The following is a 24,015-nucleotide window of genomic DNA, read 5'->3' as shown; positions in this document are numbered from 1 at the left end:
AGTGTTGTTTGTTTTGTTTTGCTTTGCTTTGTCTCAGAGCAGTCATAGATTTCTGGTTCTTTACTTGGATCTCGTGGTGGGAACTGAAAGCCTTTACCTGACTATTTTCTCTCCCCCAGTGTTCTGGTACATTTAGAAGTAACCAAGCAACAGGATCATCTTTATTTTCTATTAAAATGCCCCATGGCAGCAAATACTTGGCCACTCAAAGATCTTCCTTCTATAGGCACTTGATTAAAGGTATCTGCATGTTGTTGCAATTCAATAAATTTTGTGTCACTGCATGTCATAAGCTGGTAGTGTCCTCTTTAACAGTAGCAACAGATTTACTAATGCAGTTAAGTCCGCTCAGATAAAAACAGTTCCAGATAACCCAGAATCAATTCACATAAGCCATCCATAAGTCATTTCCTTTGGAACCACTTTGTTTAGTGCATTTCTGTACCAATTAAAGTTTCATCAGGAAGTGCATTGCTAGAATGGTATGCAACAAGAGATTTTGTTATAGAGATTGAACCTTACATAGTTGTAGAAATTGATGAAAAAGTCTACACAAAGCTATTTTCTTCATCTAGTGGTGGGCCTTAAATTGTTAAATGTAAGCAGGACCAGCTCTCTGAAAGAAAACCTGGACATAAAGTGTGTTGGGGGAGGTGAGACAAATAAGGACAAAGTAGAATCCATGAAGATAAACCAAAACCCATTTTCCTCCAGCCCCAAACTCAACAACACAAAGGATCTTCAAAAGAAACTGCAACCTTTTGCCACAGATGATCTTCAAAAAAACTGAAGTTCAAGCTTCACTTAGGACTCGGAGAAGTTGCAAGAGGAAGTCCAGGTAGGAACTGAATTACTGCTGGGTATGACCAATAAGGTGAAAAGGCAAATTAGCAGCCACTCCTTCAAGCTGCAGCTTGTTACCCTAAATCAGCCTTCAAAAGGTAAGGGTTGTTGTTTCACATCTTGCCTTCTAATTCTCATGCTAATTTTTCTGGTGGCCAATCCTAACCTAGAAATTTATAGGAAGGGAAATTCCAAGGAACATAGTTCTAGTTTAGCTAAACAGCCACAGTACAAAATTACCACGTGGTTGGTTTCAAGTATGTCCAGCAAGTATTTTTGTCTATTGTGTTTAAAACAATTTAATGCACTTAACAAAGGAACCCTTAGACCCTGTACCATAATATTGCACAGCAGAGGAAAGCACTGTTAAAAAAGAGAAAAGAAGAGAGAGATTGAGAGAAATTGTTTTCTGAATTTCTAATTTCATTCCACATAAGATCATCTTATTTTATTTCTCATCTTTGCATGTCCATGAAATTGCCTGTTGTATTCTTACCAAAAAAAAAAAAAAAAGTTCACAGTCACAAATGAGATTTTATTCCAAAATTCCAAATGAACACAATGACCTTGAATAAGACCCTGACTGTAGTTAATTAGATAATCATATGAATCCTGAATTTTCTTCTTTTCTCTCCTATAAGCTTACACCCAGCCTTAAGTGCCAGTTCTCTTGAACTGGAGAGAAAACAAATGTCCTTAAAGGCTTCTGAAGTCCCAGGTGAAGAAAGTGAGAGAGATAAAGCATATGGATGTTTTTACAGTTTTAGAGGAGAGAAAAAGTCTTTTACAAATAAGAAAAATGTTTTAACATCATTAGTAATGAATTAACAAGATGATCTAGTTTACTTTTTGAATGAATAAATGAATAGATGAAAATAATATCTGTTTGATGAATATGCATATGTATCAATTCACTTCAGAATTCTATTTTTATAAAGGCAAAAATTAGTTTTACTTAATGCTGTGAATTTTGTTCATAGCCTATATAAAATAACCTTTTTGTAACTATCTCCATTTTCCCTCCTTCAGTTTTTCTTCTGATACCTTCCCTCTGTGCTCACCTTTCTTTCTTTCTTTCTATTCCCTTTGTGTTTTCTCTGAAGATCTGCTCACAGAAGATGATGACATGGATAATGAAGGCTATAAGTCATTATACCACCTTATTCTCACTGAAGTTTTCTCTCTTTGTGTTTCATATCCAATTTCAAATATCCTACCTGCCTTGTCTTTTTTTAAAATTAAACTTTTATTATAGATTAAAGGGCACACATGCAGCTTTGTTTCATGAGTAAATTGTGTGATACTGAGGCTTGCAGTCCCGATGCTCCTGTCACTCAGGCCATAAACATAGTACCCAACAGGCAGTTCAGCCTTCACCCTCCTCCCTCCCACCGCATCTAGGGATTCCCAGTGTCTACTGTTCTTATCTTTACAATCATATGTATCAAATGTTTAATTTTGATTTGTAAGTGAGAACGTGGTATTTGGCTTTCTGTCTCTGCGTTAGGTCGCTGAGGATAATGGCCTCCAGCTCCATCCATGTTGCGGCAATGGGCATGATTTTGTTCCTTTTTGTGGCTGTGTAGTGTTCTATCATATATATGTACCACATTTTCTTTATCTAATCCACTGTTGATGGGCACTAAGGAAACCAAACCTTGAATTAAGTGGGATGATTATAATTTTGAGATTTTAGTATTTACATGCTGGAATGCCGAAAGAATACAAACTGAAATAGTCTGTGGAGAAATGCTGTCCATTTCTCCAAAAAAAACCATAATAATAAAATAATTTTATCTTTTTCACTAGTTATATGGCACAAATATTAGCATGAGGGAAAGAGAGTCTTCTAGAATGTTTACATAAACTGATAAAACTTCATACGATTTGGAATAATTTGGTGATCTGCAAGTGTCTTGAAAGTAACATTGTTAATCCTTCTAAGCGTTAAATCCATTACAAAAAGACTGGGCACAAGGTGAATATTAGAATTGGCATTGAATGAAATTGTAAACATGAACATAAAATACAGTAAATTACTATGATTAAAGTCCCTTTTAAAGCATCACCTATGAAAGGAGAAAATAAAGCAAAAAATTTAACAGTCATGTGAAAATCAAAGTAATCAATTAATCAAAACATTAATTTAGCACTGATATTATTAATATATGGCATTATCTTAGAATATACAAAAGTTCTGGGGATTGTTCTTGCCTTCATCTGGGTTCAATCCACTTAGAAAATACTACCAGGATTTAGAGTATAATATACTGCAATATGTTTTTTCATTGAACAATCCACTTCATTTGTTAGCTGAGTGATTCCCTTGTCTGCTTCTGAATTGATGCAACTTACACTGAAGAGAAGATATTTCTATTATTCTGTATCAGAACAAAGTCTTAGTTTTGTCTGCTCTTTGCAATGAAAAAATTAGGATTCAACTGTGTGAAAATACCACAGATTTGAGTATTTTTAAAAATATTTTTATTTTTCCTTTAAGGGATGGAAGGACCTCAAGATAAAAAGAGGTGGTTTCTGTATAAATAGTTGTGTCTCGGAGGAGCATATCAAGACTTGTCCTCTGCAATCTCAGTGCTAATAAAGTGACACCATTTGTCTTTGATGATTTATGACAATCATTGCATTTCAGTTGTCTGAAACCAGCATTGCCATCCATCACCCTCCTCTTAAACAGGAAAAGCTATTTATCAGCTTTTCCTCATGAGGCCTGGGATGACTCAAACTTCAGCTGGCATGTAGATTTCCTGGTGCTTGGACCTGTTGCCTGTGCTTTTACTGAGCAAATATTCAGCAGTTTAGTGTCAGACACACACCCTCACGTGCTATTAATGGGAAATTTAAATTCTCATTTTTTGGTTGGTTCAGGTAATACTTTTTAGTGTGCTTATGTTTATATATACCTGAAACAAGCCAATGTTGAATGCACATTTTAGTATAAAAATTTATATATGGCCCCTGAATTTCCTAAGCATGGTACAATACAGCAGCAGTGGGAAACTGAGAACAAAAGAAAATTGCATTGTGTTAAAATATAAGGATGGTGTCAGAGATAAGGGGCCCAAAGACTCACATAAGTGTTAAAACATTGCTTTCTGTGTGTGCTTGGAGAATAGCAGGTAGTATCCTTCAGATTTTTACTATTTGCCTTATTTGGAGTTGATTTATATTTCTATGTTACTTCAGCAGGGTTTTTTTTTTAAGCTGAGAAGTGAAAAACTCCTGATAAAATGAAAGAAACCGATTCAGTAAGATTTTTAAGAGCATGTACTGTTTGTGCAACGCTGTGTTAGATTCGAGGAGACTGTAAATACGGTATACCTGTGAGAAATCTCCTGCCCTTTAAAGACCCCACAAATCTGGGAGACAATCAAGGTTAATAAACATGAAAATACCAACTTAAAATAATCTACGACCTAAATGTGTGGTTCTGAGAAAACATGCTTTCCTCAAGGGAAGCTTCCAGTAGGACATGAACACTGAAGTTTATTCAGCTACAGGGCCAGATCAAAGATGACTGAAGTCTACACATAACATTTCCTTTTGGAGTGTCATGTCACAGCTATCAAAAGTGAGAATAAGCAGAAGAAGAAACAAGCGAAAGTCCCAGCAACAGGACAGAAATGACATCGGGATATAGGCCTCTTTAATTTCTGTGGCTTTCTTTTCCATGTTGCCTCCCACTTTGGACACTGTGCTGGACGCATGTCCATTTAGGCCACTGGTATCGTCTCCCTTCAGACATGTAACCAATTCCTGAAAGTTCCTTTTTTGTTCAGGGTACTTCCTCAGAAGGACTCCCACAAATTGCAGGGAACTGCTATTGTTCTTTTCATGTCCTGTTCTATATCCTTTCCCTAGTAATTCTAATTTAAGAGATTTTTTTTTTCCTCAGGTAGGGCCCAATAAATACCTATTGAATAAGATGTTTAAAGGAGTGAGAAGTCTTCAATATTATCAATAGTTTTACTAGATTTTCTTCCCATAGTGCTCTCGGATTGAACATTTCACTTTGAATTGGGAATCAGAATGCTGGTTAGGAAAAAAACGATGAAGTGGGGATGTAGTAGATACCAAAATTAGATTCTTAAATGTCAGGAGAACCTCCTAGAAGACTGGATTTCAAGTTGTGGCAAAACTTTTTCTATCTACTCAAAACTCCATTTGGTGGGACGTACAGTTGTAGTAGATGCAGTTGGTGCCTTGGTTAGATGCTCTTTCCCAGAAGTCCTCAGTGGCATCCTTCTCATGAGAATGGTCTATAGTAATGCCTCCCCCAGAAATGCTGGGAGACTATGCCCCCCTCCCAGGGTTGGTCTGCAGCCAATAACTAGTTCACAGGGAGTACAAAAACTGCCTTAATTGCCTCAAAGAGGGATAAGTCTGCAGTGCCATTTATGCTCCAGGATTCTCTGTAAGAGCAGGCTGAGGTTAGACTTTAGATGGGCCAGTGATTCTCAAATTTTAGTGTGCATCAGAATTACCTGGAGGGCTTGTTAAAACACAGATTACTGGGTCCAATCCTCAAATTTCTGATTCAGTAGATCTAGGCCTGAGAATTTACATGTTAAAAAGTTCTCAGGTGATGCTGATGCTGTGGGTCTGGGGATCACATTTTAAAAACCACAGAGCTGAACTCACATCTTTGCCTACGTCCTTGCCTTGTTCCACCTGCTTCACTAAGTGTCATATTTTTCACCTGAGAGCCCTCTCTTGCTTCATTTGCATAAGAATTTATATCTGAGGCTCTGCTTCTAAGGAACCTTACCTAAAACAATAGTCTATGCTGAATTAGACCTATATGAATTTAGAAGAATGTCTTTTTGCACATGTAAATGTGTATACATGATGAAAAGCAGGAAAAAATACTGCCATTTATATGTATTCAGAGCTATATCTGCCCTTTGTACAAATGACATCAAGTTAGTGATAACAACAAATATTTCACTCGCTTAATAGTTATCCTTCCTGGAGTTCTTTCTGTGAGTCTTTCTCAATAGGCACCAGCACCAGTGCACTGAAGCATCTATAGTTGCTAAGGAACATGGAGCTTAAAGAAAAGTGTGGGAAGGGGAGCTAGGAGCAAAAGCCTCTCTCCCATTTGTGCTAACTCTGTGAGAAGGATCACAAAGCACTATTATAGATGACTCCACATTTCACGGAGCTTTTTGAAACTGTTTTTGCAGAAATTAATGTCAGCCTCATTTTTCTCAATCCTGGAGATCAATCAGGGCAAGAACACGGAAAAGTCACCAGCTTACTCCCAAAGTTCTTCTTTTCTCTGACAACTAAACCTTTCTTCCTGGATCAGATTTCTTTTGCCTCTTACTTTTTAATTTCGGGTTGAGTTTTCACAGTGTTTCTTACCCATGAATTATTGACTTATGCTAAAGTTCCTGATTAAAATAAACATAAAATGAGAAGGTAAAATACATTATGTTAAAAAAATAGATAGATAGATAGATAGATAGATAGATAGATAGATAGATAGAGATGTAATTCCTAGAATCCCAGAGCTATTTTACATCATCATCTTGGTTGTATCATTCTTAATGAGTGAAACATGAGTTTTCAAACTCCATAAGGCAGCTCACTACTTCTTTTTCCTTCCCATATGACTGCCTCATGACTCTGTATTCACTCCAAGAATGTAGTGGCTTTTTATAGATTCCACATATAAGTGATTTTATGCAGTTTTTCCTTTCTACATTTGAGTAATTTCACCTTCCATAATGTCTTCCAGGTTCATCCATGTAGTTGCAAATGGCAGTATCTCCTTCATTTACGAGGAGCAGGAAGAGGGAGGAAATTAGGAGTAGATCAAAAGGTACACACTTGTAGATACGTAGAATGTGTAAGTCTAGAGATCTAAGGCATGGCATGAACATTATAGTTGATGATATTGTGTTGAATACAGAAAATTTCAAGAGTAGATTTTTGGTGCTCTTACCACACACATACAAAAGGTAACTATGGAAAGTGACAGATATGTTAATTTGTTTAACTGTAGTAATTATCTTACCATGATTATGTATATTACACAACCATGTTGTACACCTTAAATACATACAAAAAAATAAATTTAGAAAAATAATAATTCCTTTAAGCCAAAGACAACACTTAAAAAATTAAAGAATGCAGTGGCTAAGATAGTAAATCTCCCTTTCCGTGCATAGCAAGGACTCTTAGAAATTACTTTTTTCTACATTACGGAGAAGCCTGCACCTGCAGAAATAAGTCCTGAGCTCATAAGGACTATGGAGAAATGACAAAAACCTTTAAAAAAAAGTTTAAAATCCCTATTAGCATTAGTTGTTCTTTTTTAAACTTTAGTTTCACTCCTTACTATAAAACTTTCCTCAGGACAAATATTTGGGTATCAAGAACACAGCATCAGTTAAACTCCAAATTAATTCACATATATTTGGTTGCAGAACTTTTAAAACTTGAAACCACTTCCTCCATGGCAATAAAGTAGTCTGTAATTCCACTGTAAGAAATTCACTAAAATACACTTACCACAAAATACAAGGGGCCTTGGGACTGCCGTAAATGGTATAATTCAGAACATGATTACATATAATTTTGTTTCAATCATCCTTAAGCCTTAGCCAGGATTGGAAGATCCAGGCATTCTATGACATCTGAAGGCTCTAATCAGGTAACAAATAGACTAACATTCCTGAACAACCTGCTACATAAAAGAGGACTGTTTCACTATTTGTGACATTTAGCAGTTTTTAATGTCTTCACCACCAGAATTCTTGCTCGTTTTGTTTAAATGAATTTGTGACCATATACTGCATTGATATAGTAAACATTATAGCCTATAATAGTTGACTATGATGTCACATAGATTAAAAGTCTCTATAGTTTAGAAGTTAGAGAAGCGAAATTAGGATGTCATGAAGTAATTCATAAAATAAAAATAAAAATTTAATAAAATATCATATTAACACTTTTTTTTACATTTTCACTAAGTTTGTGTAAAACTCAATTTTTCCAACCATGTACATGAGCACAAGCTTGTTACTTTTAATCTTCACAATCTCAGACTCTTTAGGTGTTAAATTCAAGTAAAAACCATTCTGTATTACCTTATTTTGTATTTCACAGGCTGGTTGAAGGGGCTGTACTTTGTTTTATTGAATTACATTATAAATCCAATCTCAATAACCTTATTACAGATTATGATGTGCTAACCTAGGGACTATACTGGAGATGAAATTATCAAAATTATAAAAAGCCTGAGGAAGTAACTAAAATGTCAACTTAGCTCTAGTTGATTTGTAAAATATTTTGATGTTCCAGTACACTAACTCAATGAAATATATCTTATGCTCATCATGACTGTTTGTTCATAAACATAAGTTCAGGGAAACATGAATTTTCCCTTTTACAGAGAAAGATTGAGGGATTAGGTTTCAGGACTGACTACAGAGTAGTGAGACATTATCTCATGGCTTACTGTAATCTAAGTTTCACCAACCGAGGTAAAAGTTATTCCCTAAACTTTGAAACTACCCTCATTTTACTTAATTTTGCTTAAATTTGCTTTCATTTTATATGTGTTGCTACATAAGTATACATGACAGAGACTCTTGATTACCTCTCTTCTTCAATAAAGAGGAAATATCTGTAGGTGTATGAAAAGCCTTTCAAACACTTTAGTTCTCCTATAATTTATAAGTATACAGGCAGAATTCTCATTACAAACTTGAATTGACAATGACTCTTTAGACAGGATTCAATAAAGATGAATGGACAATTCTTTATATTGAAAAAAGACAGAAATATAATGGTGTGGAATCAGACCTGGACCTGATATTGGTAAAGCATACTGTGTTTTATGATTTCAATAAGCCCAACTGTGATAATGGTTCTCTATATGGTGGTGGCAGTTCATGTGGATTTCAGTGGTGTCGTATTTTATTGTTTAGACTCATGGTTAATAAACTGGAATATAATTAGCATGTTTGAATAAAAAAACCTCCTTTTTTAATTGTTTGAACTTTAATTATTATATCAATTTTCAAGCCATATGTAATGCCAAAAATAGCTAATTTTTAAAATGATGACTTCTTACTGCAGCTCATAGTTTTATTTTAGGAGATGCCTGAATATTTTCAAAATAAGAAAAATATGTCATCCTTCTAAAAATATTTTATAAATAGAAAAATATTTTGTTTAATTCTAAGGATAGATTATAATTGCTTAAAAAATTATTAACAGTTTATTCTGTTATTGTATTATTTCCTTGAAAGTTACACAATCAAAATAGTTAAAGATAATAAATTATATAATCATTTCAAGAGTTGATTCCTTTTTTCAAAGAAAATAAAATATTTTAAGATCTCTGCAAAATGTTACAATGATCTTATTTATAATTCGCTTATTAAATATTGACCATGTATTAAGCACTGCTACAAGGATAAAATGGTAAAATTTGTGGTCTCTGCTTTAAATGAGTTTTCAGTTAAGTGAAGAAGAATAAAATCACCTGAAACTGGAACAAGTTAACTAATAAAGTAGATTAATGTGCAGTGAGGCACAAAAGAAAAAAATCATCAGAGATTTTCTGGTAAATTTAGAGAAGACTTCACAAAGTAAATGAATGACATTTGTATTCAGAGAGGCAGTATGCTTTAAGGTTAGAAAAGCCTATATTCTGGTTCTTGACAGCTTAGGTTAGATTCTCAGCTCTACCACTTACTAGCTGTGTGATGGGCCAACTTACTAATCCTTATGACACTCAGTACTCTGAATTAAAGAAACTCAGATAAAAATAGGAATACATTAGTTATAAGAATAGTTACACAATCACTGTAAGAATAGTTATTACAAAACCCCTCATGAGTTTTGTAGGATTAAATGCATAGATAGATACACATAAAATATGTAAGACAATGTCTAACACATAGCATTAAGTGTTTGATATTATTATTTGAGGGATATGGAATAGTTTGTTGTGTAAACAACTGTAGGAAAATATTCCAAAGAAAGGCAACAACATAAACAAAGATAAGCAAAGGGCTGATCATGAAGGATCTGAAGATCTGTGCAGAAGTTTGAGATTGTTATCTTATGGGTGTCCAGGAACCACTGAAAAATTTTAACCAAAAAATGTAGATGTGAAGAAGGTCATTGTAGGGTCATTTTGAAGCAAAAATTGGGGGCTGTTGAGAGAGTCCAATTAGGAAACCATAACGTAGCAAAGGGCTCTGAATTAGGGAAGTAAGGAAGAAAAATTAAGAGAGGGGGAAGAAAGAAAATTTAGCAGGTAGGCAAATAGAATAACTGAACATGATAACTCTTCAGAATTGGGGATAAAAAAGAAAGAAGGACGTAGAATGTATACTCTTCGTGACTAAATTCATTTTATTAGCATGAATAGAAAACTACAAGGACTATAAACAATGAAATGGAAGTTTAATTATTCAATTAATGAGAAAAATAAAACTGAGGCCTCATAATGTTTCAAATGAAAAAATTAAAGGAAAGTGCCTTAGTTAGCTCATCCTGCCATCACAAAATACCATAGACTGAGTGGTTTAAAAAACAGAAATTTATTCCGTCACATTTCCAGAGGCTGGCTAGTCCAAGATTAAGGTGCCTGCTGATTTGGTTTCTGATGAGGGCTCTCTTCCTGGCTCACAGAAAGCCACCTTCTCACTGTGTCATCAAAGGATGAGGAGAGAGAACTCTGGTGTTTCTTCCTTTTCTCATAAGGGCACAAGCCCTGTAGAATTACGGCCTCACCATCACAACCTCATTTAATCTTTATCATGCCCTCACAAGCCCTTTCTCCAAATACAGTAAAAGTGGAGGTTAGGGCTTCACATATAAATTTGGAGGAGACACAATTCAGTTCATAGCAGAAGGAGTGACTGAATTATCTATTTAAAATTAGGACTTCTGTCTTTTTTAATAATTAGTATTTAGGTAAAAACAGTGCATTGGATGGAAACTTTATTCTGGAATGAAGTATGAGTTATGTAATTTAATAGTTTATCCATGTAGTTTATGCATTTACATGAATTTAATCATATTGTCCAGTTGGGGCATTGCAAAAAAAAATGACAACTTAAAATGTTCATTTACAAATCCAAAAATTTTAATTACAGCTGCAAAGAAGGAATTTGTCAGTAAACACCATGATTCATAAATTCAGGAAGTATTGAATTGGAAAGAATACTTGAATGTGTCAGACTCCTTCTCTGCCATTTTACAGTAGGAGAGAGGCACGAAGAGGTTAGGTCATGATCTAATCACATAGCTTGCTGGTGGCAGCATTAGAACCAGCCTTAGAAACAGAATTTATTTTCTCCTAGTTCGGTGCTTTGGCCAGCACACCACATGTTGTGAAACTCTAGTTACACTAATGGATATTTTGCTATGAAATTGATATTCCCTGATAAGAATTGCAAGTGCTAGCTAAAATATTTGTTCTAAATGTTCTTTAAACCTCAATTCCTTTGCTGTCTGAGTGTCTTATAAACCAAATATAATCATTAGAATGTTGATTTAATTATTTACTTTGACATCACTCTCCGGGGGTACTACATTTCTCTTATAAAGAAAGATGTTAGACCTCACTGATAACACTGACATTAATATGGGTCACATTTAAAGGCTTGGGGAAGTAAAAAGATATACCTCCTCAGAGGATCACTTGAGCCTGGATGGCGGTGGTTGTAGTGAGCCGAGACTGCACCTGCAGTGAGCCGAGACTGCACCACTGCACTCCAGCCTGGGCAACAGAGTGAGATATATATTGCCTCTTGTTGTTATTGTGTCTGGCTATATGTATTTTATGCATTTGCTGACATAGCCCATTGGGAATTAACTTTCCTAAATAAAGAATCTGCAGTTAAAAATTGAGCCAGTCTTCTATCATTTGGTGCCTTATTTTCTGAGCAATCCTGAAACTAGAATTATAGTTAAATCATTTCTTGTTACTTCTTTGGGAACAGAGAAAATAGGAAAGAGATGTTTTGAACTCAAAACTGTTTTAACTGGGCAGCATTAAATGTGTCAGTTTACCTGTAAAATATAAGTTTAAAAAAAGGTGACATTTCTGATTTAAATTAAATATAACAGAAGCCTGTATAAATAAAGGAAAGGTATAAGCACCTCCAATATTCTTGTATTTGCTTAAACTAACTAGATGCCAAAACAAATATCAGTGGCCCCCCGTCAGGTGTCTGCTGGAACCAGCTTGCACTGGATTAGAGAGTTGATTGTTCATCATCTTCTCCCAACTTTTTTCTTCCCAACTGCACTTTTATTGATGACAAGTTGGTAGCCTGGAATTGGCTATAGTAGGAGTATTTCTACCATGAACACCTGCAGTTCCTATTACAGATTAGGATTATATTATTTTTTCTGGCATAGTATTGAATATATTCTGTCTCAACTTGACAATGGACTCAGAATTCTCTAATTTAACACAATATTGGTGTTTAACACATTAAGAAGAAAAGTTTTATCTATTTACAATGCTATAATGGAAACCAAAGCTGTGGAGACTTTACTATCTTTGGGACTTATGAAACAATATCAGGATCCCTGTCTTCCTTTACTTGCAGAACCATCCATCCTATGGAAATAAGAAATGGATGGAGAGGGTCAATAGCATTTGAATTTCATTTTTTTTTATGTAAAGAGGAGATTTTTAGGAGGTTCATATGTCTTATTTATACTTATGTCCATATTAATAATAATACTCAGTATTTGTTGATAGCTTTGTCTTGCATAAGAGTTAACTTTTTTCCTATTTAATACTCAGAACAGACTTGTGAGGCATATATAATCTCAATTTATATATGAATGTAAAGGAGGTTCATAAAATGTACACATGATATCAAATTCAGGATTTCTATCTTCATGTCCAGTGTTCTTTCCACTATACCACAATCATTGCCTACATACATTATATTACTTAAACATGTGGTTCTAGGCATACAAATAAATTAGTCCAATTTTTTGCTTATAGTTGGTATTATCCTTCCTGTTCAACAATATCATGTCAAAGTGAAACAGAATACATGAAATCAGTAGACCTTCTCCAAAAGTCCTCTTGAGAGTGAAGTTTGCTCTTCCTGAAACTTTATATAAAATATTGGCCCTGTCAAGGTGGACACAGCATGGTTGAAAGTTCTGTATGTAGGTGGTGGGTGAGTGAGTATATAGACATCACTTGAAGATATTAGAAATAGAACTCATAATTTATATTTTATCCTTAAATTGATGAAATATTTTAGAATCGTGTAGTTCAATTTGTTTTGATTAAAATTTCAAACCTCAAATGAGCATTTGTGCTCTGCCATATGTCTTCATAAGACATGTGAAGGATATATGCCTCTTATGTTTATCTTTATATTTGACTCTTATATGTTATTTTTACAGACTAACCTGAGTCACCAAACTTTGCATTCCTCAGTCAGTAAGGAAAACAAACACAAAAATGTTAATATTCCTATTTGAACTGTCTCTGGTTTTCATCAAAATCAAAGAAGAAAACATTTATATCTAGAAAAACATTGAATCAAACCAGGTTTTCAAAATGTAAGAAAAATATAAAAATGTCCCACGAGGAAATACATAAATTTATAGTCTCTATAACAGAGAACATTTCTTGTTACTACACAATTACGCAAAACCAATTTACTTCTGTTATTATAATCCCAGAAATTCTGAGAACATGAGAGATTTTCTGTGGGAAAATAAAAATCTCCAGCTTCCAGAAAAATTTCTAGTATACCTCTTTTAGAAGACATTAAGATATAAATATTGTAAAATATTCCCAATAATTGATTATAATGATTTACATTATAATTTTAAAAGTAGACTATTGATGGCTTTGGATATCATTTGATTTTACCTTTTTATTTTATAGGTGAGAATACTGAGGTCATGAATGGCTGAAAGTTGCATAGTTTAGTTACTGAGGTGAGACTCAATTTTTCCTTAATCCATTGCCACTTGCTCATTACTAAATGTAACATGACTGCCATATTTATGATGTATCCTATATAACAAATACAGATCAACTGACTACTCAGTTGTCCCTTAAGTCTGCTGAAGTCTCTAGCTAAAAAGAAACTGCTTGGCCTTGGCGCGGTGGCTCACGCCTGTAATCTCAGCACTTTGGGAGGCAGAGGCGGGCGGATCACCAGGTCAATAAATCGAGACCATCCTGGCTAACACACGGTGAAACCCCGTCTCTACTAAAAATACAAAAAAATTAGCCGGGTGTGGTGGTGGGCGCCTGTAGTCCCAGCTACTCCAGAGGCTGAGGCAGGAGAATGGCGTGAACCCGGGAGGCGGAGCTTGCAGTGAGCCGAGATCACGCCACTGCACTCCAGCCTGGGAGACAGAGCGAGACTCCGTATCCAAAAAAAAAAAAAAAAAAAAAAAAAAAAAAAAAAAAGGAAAAGAAAAAAGAAACTGCTTAAATATATTTTGGAAGTATAATGAAATTCCAGAGACACATAAGCATGCCAATCAGAAAATCTGATCAGTCTTAGCCTTTCCATTCACAAGTTAGGCTTTGAGTTTGTTTTCTCTTGGGTAAAAATAATTAAAAATACTAGCTTTTAGGATTATCAACATCCTGTAACAAAATGGATATTGCAGTGTTGGAAAATTCTGAAGTGCTATTTAGACAAAAGATGATTGCTAATATTTTTTAGATGCATTAGATGTTGGAGGAACATTAACACCCACAAAATTGCTTGCTAGAAGTGAGCTCCAGAAGTTTTTCATTTGGAATGAAAAGTCTGTGCTTACTTTCCGTTTATATTTTTAAATTAGCAATGAATTATCATTGAGAAATCTAATATTAATTCAAATGAACTAAGTAAAAGACTAACCACTAGTCACTTTAGGAACTTTCACCCTTAGTATATAGATATCTAAGTATCACATTGTCCAAATCCTGCATTTAGTTACCATAATTAAGATAAATGCTGCTGTTGCCTGTTGTTGTCTTGATCAATCCTTTGAAAGGAAATTGGAAAGGAAGATGGATGATCTTATTCCTTAACTTGGGCTCCCCAGGTGATTTTTCCCCGTCTCCTTGGGAATCTATTAACTCAAACTGGGATCTAGAAATTCTTGGCCGGAGCACACATGCAGAACTATTTGCTTCTGATCTGCATTTGATGATGTGAGACCTGTTAGGCACATACACTTTCTTTATTTTCAACTGATTGAGCACTAACATCACTGGTGCATGCAGCTTAAGTAGCTCAACCAGCTAACTTATGTCAAATCAATGGTCAAAAGGCAAAGGAAACTTGATCTCAGGCAATGCAAATACCAGGACTTCTATAGGAAGCTAATGTCATAAAGTGCCTTTTGCTACAGTTCCTCTGACCTCTCCCCTTCCTCTTCTATTCACAGTGCTGACTAACTTCATTATATTGACTGTTACATTGACTACACATCCAGGAAAGTTCCAGAATCTCTAGCAACTTACATTCTAAAGAAAATACAATTTGTATCTTGAGTATCTAGTAAAGAAAGTATATAAAGGAGAGACAGAATATCATAGTGATTACGAGCACAGACCTCTGAACTTTGTTACTGACTCTATTTTGAGGTAGTGAGGCTCTTTAAGGAAAGTACTGACCTAAGATGTCTTTGTCTACTTTTCCTGTGTATATAAAGTGTGATTTATAGTGGTACCTACCACATAGGTAATAATGCATGAAAGCTCTTTTCGTTTTTAGTAAGAAAATCTAAAGAATATTCACAATGTCACTTTGAGGGCTTTTAGCCATGACATAGCGCATTAGGCAAAATTCTAGATCAAATTATTAATTTGTACATATTCAATTTATGAAACTGTGAAGACAAGCATTTGAAAATAACTTTATATTATGAATGGCATATTTATTAATATTTAGGCTGTTTAGTCTTTCATCCTTATGAGGTGATGTCCTTGAAAAGCACCTCTTGTAAATATGTGCTATGCAGCTTGGTTTCTAGACTAAGGTAATTTATACAATGATACATCTTACTTAATATGTCTTGTGTGCTGCTTACTGAAAATCTATACAATTATTAACGTGATGAAATGCTTTAGCCATACTGTAGTTACCTTAGCAACTTGTTGCAATGTGGGCTGTAAATAAATGCCTCTTTTATATTCGTAACCTTTTTTTTTAAATGCCACATAGTCTACTTTAAAAAATGACTTGAAGATCACGTATTTTTGTCTTTTAGCTTAATAACAACAATTTTAATTTGGCTATAACATAGTGTCATTTTAATAATTTTATAGTTATCTTATGTAAAAATAATCTATTACTAACCCAGTTACATTTTAGAAAATGAACCATGCTTCTGTATACTTGCTTGTTGAAAAAAAAAAAAAGGAATATTTAGCATTCTGTTGTGCAAGACACTGTCCTAAGATAAATAAATGATAAAACAAGGTCTCTGCCCTTTTGAGCTTCGATTTCATTGTAGGAGACAGAACTACAACATATACATGTTTTTAAAAGAAAGCAAAATACAATCATAGAGAATAACCTGGGCTTGGGAGTTGGGAATATAAGGAAGTTTGCAAAAAGGCAAGTTTTCTATTTATAGAGTAGACCAGAAAGCCCTATTTGGAGAGGTGACATTTAAACATAGATCTGAATGAAGTAAAGACATTAGAACATCCTGGGGTGATTTACTCCAGGTAAAGGAATAAGAACCTAACAAGATCCAGGGAACAGAATGAAGGCCAGTATAGCAAGAGGCTAGTGTAACATGAATAGAGTGTAATCTGGTTTAGAGTTTTCAAAAATGTACTCTGACTATTGTGTGTAAAAATAGAGTGCAGTGGGGAGCAGAGAAGGAAGGCGAGGCAAGAATGGAAACTTAAGAGTAGTCAGAATTACACCACTAGACTCTAAAGAGAAGTAATGGCAATGAAACTGGTGGGTTGGGGGATGGTCTCCAAATGCCAGTGGGGCCTCCACCCCAGCTAGTGATCTAGGCTCTTGACACCTTCATGAGAATGAATTCAAGGATAAGCTGGTAAATTGTGAGAGTAAAACGACTTATTGCAAAGGGAAAAGTATTCACTCAAGAATTTAAGGGGCAGGGCACAGTGGCTCATGTCTGTAATCCCAGCACTTTGGGAGGCCGAGATGGGCGGATCACCTGAGGTTAGGCATTAGAGACCAGCCTGACCAACAGGGCAAAACCCCTCTGTACTAAAAATACAAAATTAGACGGGTCTGGTGGTGCACTCCTCTAATCCCAGCAACTCCAGAGGCTGAAGCAGGAGAATCGCTTGAACCCAGGAGGCAGAGGTTGCAGTGAGCTGAGATTGCACCATTGTACTCCAGGCTGGGCAACAAGAGCGAAACTGGATCTCAACAACAACAAAAACGACAAAAAGGGAGTGGGGGCATACTTAAGAGAGAGTCATGCTCAAAAAGGTTTGGGGTTGCAACCTTTATGAGTTTCTTTAACCAAGGTGTGGAATAGTCATGAAAATTATTGGAAAAACTGTCACTGTGGTGCCACCCATTTTTACACCAAATATGGATATTCTTGAAACTGTTAGGGCCCTGGTGTTGTGTGGTTTGCATAATGAGGTTTGAGGTGAATCCTAGGTCAAATCCAATGTCATGTTGAGTCCAGTTGGTTTAACCAGCTTGGTTCACATCCTGATTTTTCAGGATCTTATCGGCACATAGTTTCTGCAGCTATTTCAACAAGCTATTTTACTAGTCATGTGAAACTGCTGCCTGGCATTTTCTAATCTCCTGCAACCACCCTGTATTATTCCTGTCTCAGAAACATAGTATGGGGTCATAATAAAGGCATGAACAATTAGCCTCTTTCAATGCATATTCTGGAAGAAGGATTCACAGGTCTTGAGGACTTCTTAAATCTAGGATCACAGGATCCCTGGAGGTCTCTTTTACAGATGGCCACAGGTAGTGCTTTCTGGAGCAAAGTTTATTACTTTGAAAGTGTGGACATTAACTTCAAAGGTCATCTCACCCAATCTCAGCTGCATGTGGATTCTCCTTACATCCTACGCGTAGGTAGTCATTCAGTCTTTTTGAATACAATTGTAAAGATCTTTTATTTTTCTTAAATTGAACCTAAAATTGCCTGATTCTCCCTTTGAAACAGGGCATAGAACAAATTTGTTACTTTCTCTATAACCATCATTTCTTCTTACCGTATATATTTTTTTTGACCAGAGTTAAAAAAAAAATGTTCAATGGAATTCCATGGTTCAATAATATGGGAAAATACTTCTTTATATCAACTCCTTAAAATATCATCAAGCACTTTATCAAAATTTTGATTTTACTGAGGTGTCCTACAGTAAAGAAACTCTTCCATTTTGATTAGCTTTTATTCAACTATGGAATCTTTACATAGTCATATTTCAGAAAATTAGTGCATGTGTCATGTTATTTGTAATGGTGAAAGAGACTCTTCAACCATTCCATATATGACATGATATTTAGATTCTCATGCAATGCTGGCTAACTTCCTCTGCAGAGACAGATTTTGACACTATATACCCAAAAATATAACAGATAATTTAAAAAAACAGTTCAGATATGGTCTGAGTAGCAGCATATTTTCTGAATCTATTACTTCATGTAAACCTGAATCCGTGTTTCTTTTGAAACAATTTAAGACTATATTAAATGTGTTGTAACATTATCACATCATCGATCAGTATAAACACAGATGTCCCCTCCTGTGAAAGAGTTGCCAAGGCATTTCTTCTGTATATGTTTGATGTTTTTAGCATACAGGCTGGGCTTTAAATTCCTGTTGAATTTCAATAGGAATGAAGAGATTATCAAATCATTTTCATTCTGGATTCTATCTTTGTTTTTATTGGCAATGTCTCCCAGCTTTGTGTCATCTGCATCCTTTATATGTTTTGATCTCCGGCATTGATGCAATCTGAATAAAAAGGAAAGCCAAAGAAAAAAAATTATGTCAATTTACTTGTGCCCTCTTATTAGTTTGATAGTAAGTTATTAACAAAAATGCATTGAGTATTCTGATACCACTAGTTTTGCATGCAAACAAAATGTCACCATCTTATCTCAAAGGAGGTCATTTGAATTACTTTTTTGAAAGTAAAATATACCTTTATTATGTTCTCACCTGATATACCAGGCTTTCTCCTATTTAAAAAGTATATGTTCACACATTCTTAGATAATATATGTTCTTAGTGCCTATACTTTCTAAATTTTCTTAAAAATCATTAAATAAAAAATGTCTATTTTTTATCCATGGTTGAGTTTTCTCTTAATCAACTTGTATTTCTCAAGGTTCATCCTTGCTGCCTTTTGGCAAAGCAAACCATTTGCTAATTTCCATTTTTAATCTCTCACAGGTCCTCTATGATTTATCAGAGTTCTCCAAAGATAGTCCTGAAGTCACATTTACAAGCGCTTTGATAATGTAATTCATGAACCAACAAATTAAGATCCCTTTACAACTGAAGTTGAATTCCTGCATGTAGCAATACTGAAGGTAGAAGGAACCCACACAGCTAAAGGGAAGTAAAGAAGCAATTAGAAGCGGGTTATAATTAAACTATTGCAAAAAGAGAACAGATAAATGGACACTTTAAATAAAGAAGACACTGATTAATTTACTCAGATTTTGACAGGGTCAATTATAAGCAAAATAGGTGTATCGCACACAAATTCTACTAAGGTTTTGATAAACTCTGCCTACAAAACATCATTCTGTCCCACCAAATGTGTAAGAGCACTAGCAGTGCTCTATCTAACTAAATATACCATAATTTTTAGGCTCTGCCATTTTGTTGATTTAGCATATGCACAATAAATAATGCAAAAGTAAAAAATTTTAAGGTACAGTTGAAGGGAGGTCTTCCCACTTTGAATAGTATTACAAATCATTTAAAAAATTATCAATTCATAAGCTGTTGTATCTACATGAAAGTTAGTCATCCCAATCATGGTACATAAGACTCTTCCAATCATGCATGTCCTGACCCTTCCTGTCAACATAGGTTACTTATATGATTGGATAAAATAGAAGGAGTGGTGATCATGACAAACTATTTCTATGAATAAAAATATACAAAGAATATCAGCTCTGCATATTATTGAGGTTGCTGAAAACAAATCTAATTATAATATGTAGCAGATTAACATTAATTTGGTTAAGGAATCATTTAAATATTCAATTAGCACCTGCTATGTGCCAATAATTTTGTTGGGAACCGGAGAAAAAAATATATATGTATTATTATCCCTGTTCAAGAGTCAATCTAATCTAAGAACTAGACATTTAAGCAAGTACGTTCTGAAGGTAAGTTATAAGAATAACAGTTCTCAAAAACAGCAAAGATGTATTGGCTCAGGAAAAAGATTTAAGATAGCATAGATTACATTTCTATATTCAAATAGAAATTCAACGTATTGTCTTTTATATTGCTCTGGTTAAGGTAAATAGTACAATATTATCAATGTTTACCAATTTTGCTGTACATAGTTGCTATACCACAGGAGATATAATTAATCATAACAAGCAGTGACAGAGGCAATGGTCTGTTGTATTATAGAAGTAATAAACATATCTCTTTTCCAAAGATGTTTTATCTGGAGCAAACTTGTCATTGTATGAGTTAGTGTAATAATGGCTATATTCATATTCTTAAACTATGGATCCAATCATGAAAATTCTGAGCATTTATACATGTTTCCTGCTTGAGTTGGCAGCTTGCAATGATTGATTTCTAGTTATTACAGCACTAATCTTTTTTTGATTATCTCTCAGGTAAATGAAATATAAAATGCCACAATATTAGATGTGGCATTGGTTGTGGTAATACTGATAAAAGAATGGCAGTTGTCCCATTTAGTGGTTTAGTTCCTTTTTGAGCTTGGATCATTTATTATGATCATTTCAGGTTAACAAAAGATTAAATGAGAAAAAGGGTAAATTAACAGGTGAGATGAATTACACATGAGAAGATTTTGTATTTGTACTGACAAAAGGAATCAGATCTAAGCATATATAGAGAACTCCTACAAATCAATAAAAACACAAACAACCCACTAGAAAATGGGCAAGAATCACGTGCAGGCACTTCACAAAAGAGGGAGTAAGAATGACTAACAAACACGTAGAGATGTTGAGAATCATAATTGATCACAAACATATACATAAATCCCACATTAAGTTACCGTTTTGTACCCTTTTGATTACAAAAATAAAAACATCTGAAAATAAACTCATAATGGAGATGTTGTACATTCACATGCTATTTTATACATCGCTACTTGAAATGTAAATTTGTACAAACACTTTCAAAAGGAATTCAAAATTTCCTTCTATTGTTGAAAAAGCGTATCCTTTATGATCCGGCTGTTCTATTTGTACATGTACTGCAGGGGACATATACAAAAATATTTATAACAGAATTATTCACAATGTTAAAAAATGTGGAAGTCACCTAAATGTCCATCATGGGATAGTACATGAATATTCACATAAGAGAGCACTTTAAAAACTGAACTATCATTCAACATATAGATAATATAACAATACATGTAAAATTCAATGAATACATAAAACTAAATTATCTTTTAGAACAGATACAGATATAGGAAAACAATATAAAAAGGAAATAAATGATGAACACAGGATTTTTTTTTTTTGACACAGAGTCGCACTCTGTCACCAGGCTGGAGTGCAATGGACCAGTCTCAGCTCACTGCAACCTCCACCTCCTGGGTTCAAGCGATTCTGCTGCCTTAGCCTCCTGAGTAGCTGGGACTACAGGCATGTGCCACTATGCCCAGCTAATTTTTGTATTTTTAGTAGAGACAGGGTTTCACCATGTTGGTCAGGATCATCTCAATCTCCTGACATTGTGATCCGCCTGCCTCAGCCTCCCAAAGTGCTGGGATTATAGGCATGAGCCACCGTGCCAGGCCGAACACAGGATTTAAAAAGATGTTGAAGAAGGAAGACAGGTTAATTAAAGGATGAGAGGATATATGGTTAGATATATATATATATATTTTTCAAGATCCCAACTTTCATTATGAGTCATGGGTTTATGTTACTTGTTACATTCTAACAAAAAGTTAATTTTATTTTTTTAAAAATAGGCAATTCATAGAACAATGATGAGGTCTGTCATGAACCAATTGTTAATATTAATAAAATTTTGTGTTTCTGTATGTGTGCAAATGTACAATAATGAAAAGATATGACATTATGCTAAATTACCTAGATCAAGCTTATAAATTAGTATGTTGCTTATGGTATATGCCTGATATCCTCTTCTCTGACATTCCTGTCAGGGAAGCAAAGTACCATATAGTCTTGCTTAGGAATTAAGGTTAATATGGTCATCATGCTATACATTAGCTGTCCTTTCATCCTACATAACTGCAATTTTGTACCCTTTGTATCCTTTGACCACATCTCCCCATCTCCCTCCTACTTCTAACCTCTCTCCTATCCCAGCCTCTTTGATAATACTGTAGTTTGCCAAGAGAAATTTCAAGTGCTCATATATGTGTGTGTGAGTATACATATATATACACACACCTCTTGCATAGTTACTTTATATATATACACACACAGAGACACGTATATATTTGCATAGCTACCATATATTTAAACTCATTTTCTTGGAAGAATTATTTGTGTCTTATTACTGTTGTTTAGTTTCTCTGGATACCAAATATTTTTACTTTTTGTGCCCTTCTATTTCAAATTATAAACCATTTTCTTCTCACTAAAACTTGATATTACCTAAATAGTACCAAATATTAATGTATAGGATATTTTGGTTTTACATAGTTACCATATATATGGTAACTTTGGTTTTACATAGTGAATATATTTGGTTACATATATATGGTAACTATGTAAAAGGAGATGAATATAGTATTTTATTTGGGAGCAGTAATCATTTCACTATGTATTTGTATGTCAAAACATTGTATTGTATACCTTAAATATATATAATTTAAGAACTCTAAAAAATAATTACAGTTGGCTGGGCATGGTGGCTCATGCCTGTAATCCCAGCACTTTGGGAGGCCAAGGCGGGCAGATCACCTGAGGCCAGGAGTTCGAGACCAGCCTGACCAACTTGGTGAAACCTCATCTCTACTAAAAATACAAAAATTAGCTGGCATGGTGATGGGCACCTATAATCCCAGCTACTCGGGAGGCTGAGGCAGGAGAATCGCTTGAACCTAGGAGGGGAAGGTTGTAGTGAACCGAGATGGCACCGCTGCAATCCAGCCTGGGTGACAAGAGCAAAACTCCATCTCAAAAAATAAAAAATAAAAATAAATTAAAAATAATTACAGTTAATTCATTTCTGGATAATAATATAATTCTATATTTCACATAGTCAACCAGTAACATTCTCTCTTATACTCCACAACCAGTTCTTGGTGGAAATAACATAAGCACTGTTAGAAGGGCCAAGTTGTCTTACTATTATTATTTTAATGAAGAAAAGAAAGATACTTTCATTGCTAATAAGGTCACCTACTATTTAAGACTTTGTGGATTACATTGCAATTCAACAATTGAACTCTATTGAGAAACAAGGGACAAGAAATTGTCTGTATGATATTGTTGCTCAACTTGGGCAGGAGATTCAAGCAAGTACTACCCTCTTTGTTTCTAGTGCTTATACAACAGAAACTATTTAGTACCATTTAAATAAATTAATAAATAATAACAACACACAAGAAACCTTGTATCCCAGAAACATAAATAAAATGCATTAACTAAAATTGTACCATGTACTCTTTTTTTTCTTTCAAAAAGTTCCTGTTTTGAACAAGTGGGTCATTGCTTTCTTGACTCGACACAGTCAGCAACTGAATCTATCTAGGATATTGCTTTATCTCCCCACTGAGAACATTTGTGAGTTGGCACTCTTTCAGAAAGACACACTCATCTAACCGTAAGTATAGTTCTTGAAAAATAAGCTATACTTTGTCTTCTTGATGTTTGTAAAGCTTCAAAAACCCAAGCCAACTGGAAGAGGATTGAAGCATGTTATACCACATTCAATGTAACAACGAAATTTTTCATTGATGTTTTATGTTATGTTGCTGGCTTTAGAATACAATTTTAGCAACAATTTCTT

Source organism: Trachypithecus francoisi, unplaced genomic scaffold (genome assembly GCF_009764315.1).
Source record: "Trachypithecus francoisi isolate TF-2019V2 unplaced genomic scaffold, Tfra_2.0 Lachesis_group16, whole genome shotgun sequence".
In the NCBI taxonomy this organism is placed as follows: Eukaryota; Metazoa; Chordata; class Mammalia; order Primates; family Cercopithecidae; genus Trachypithecus; species Trachypithecus francoisi.
This window is presented reverse-complemented; position numbering follows the sequence as displayed.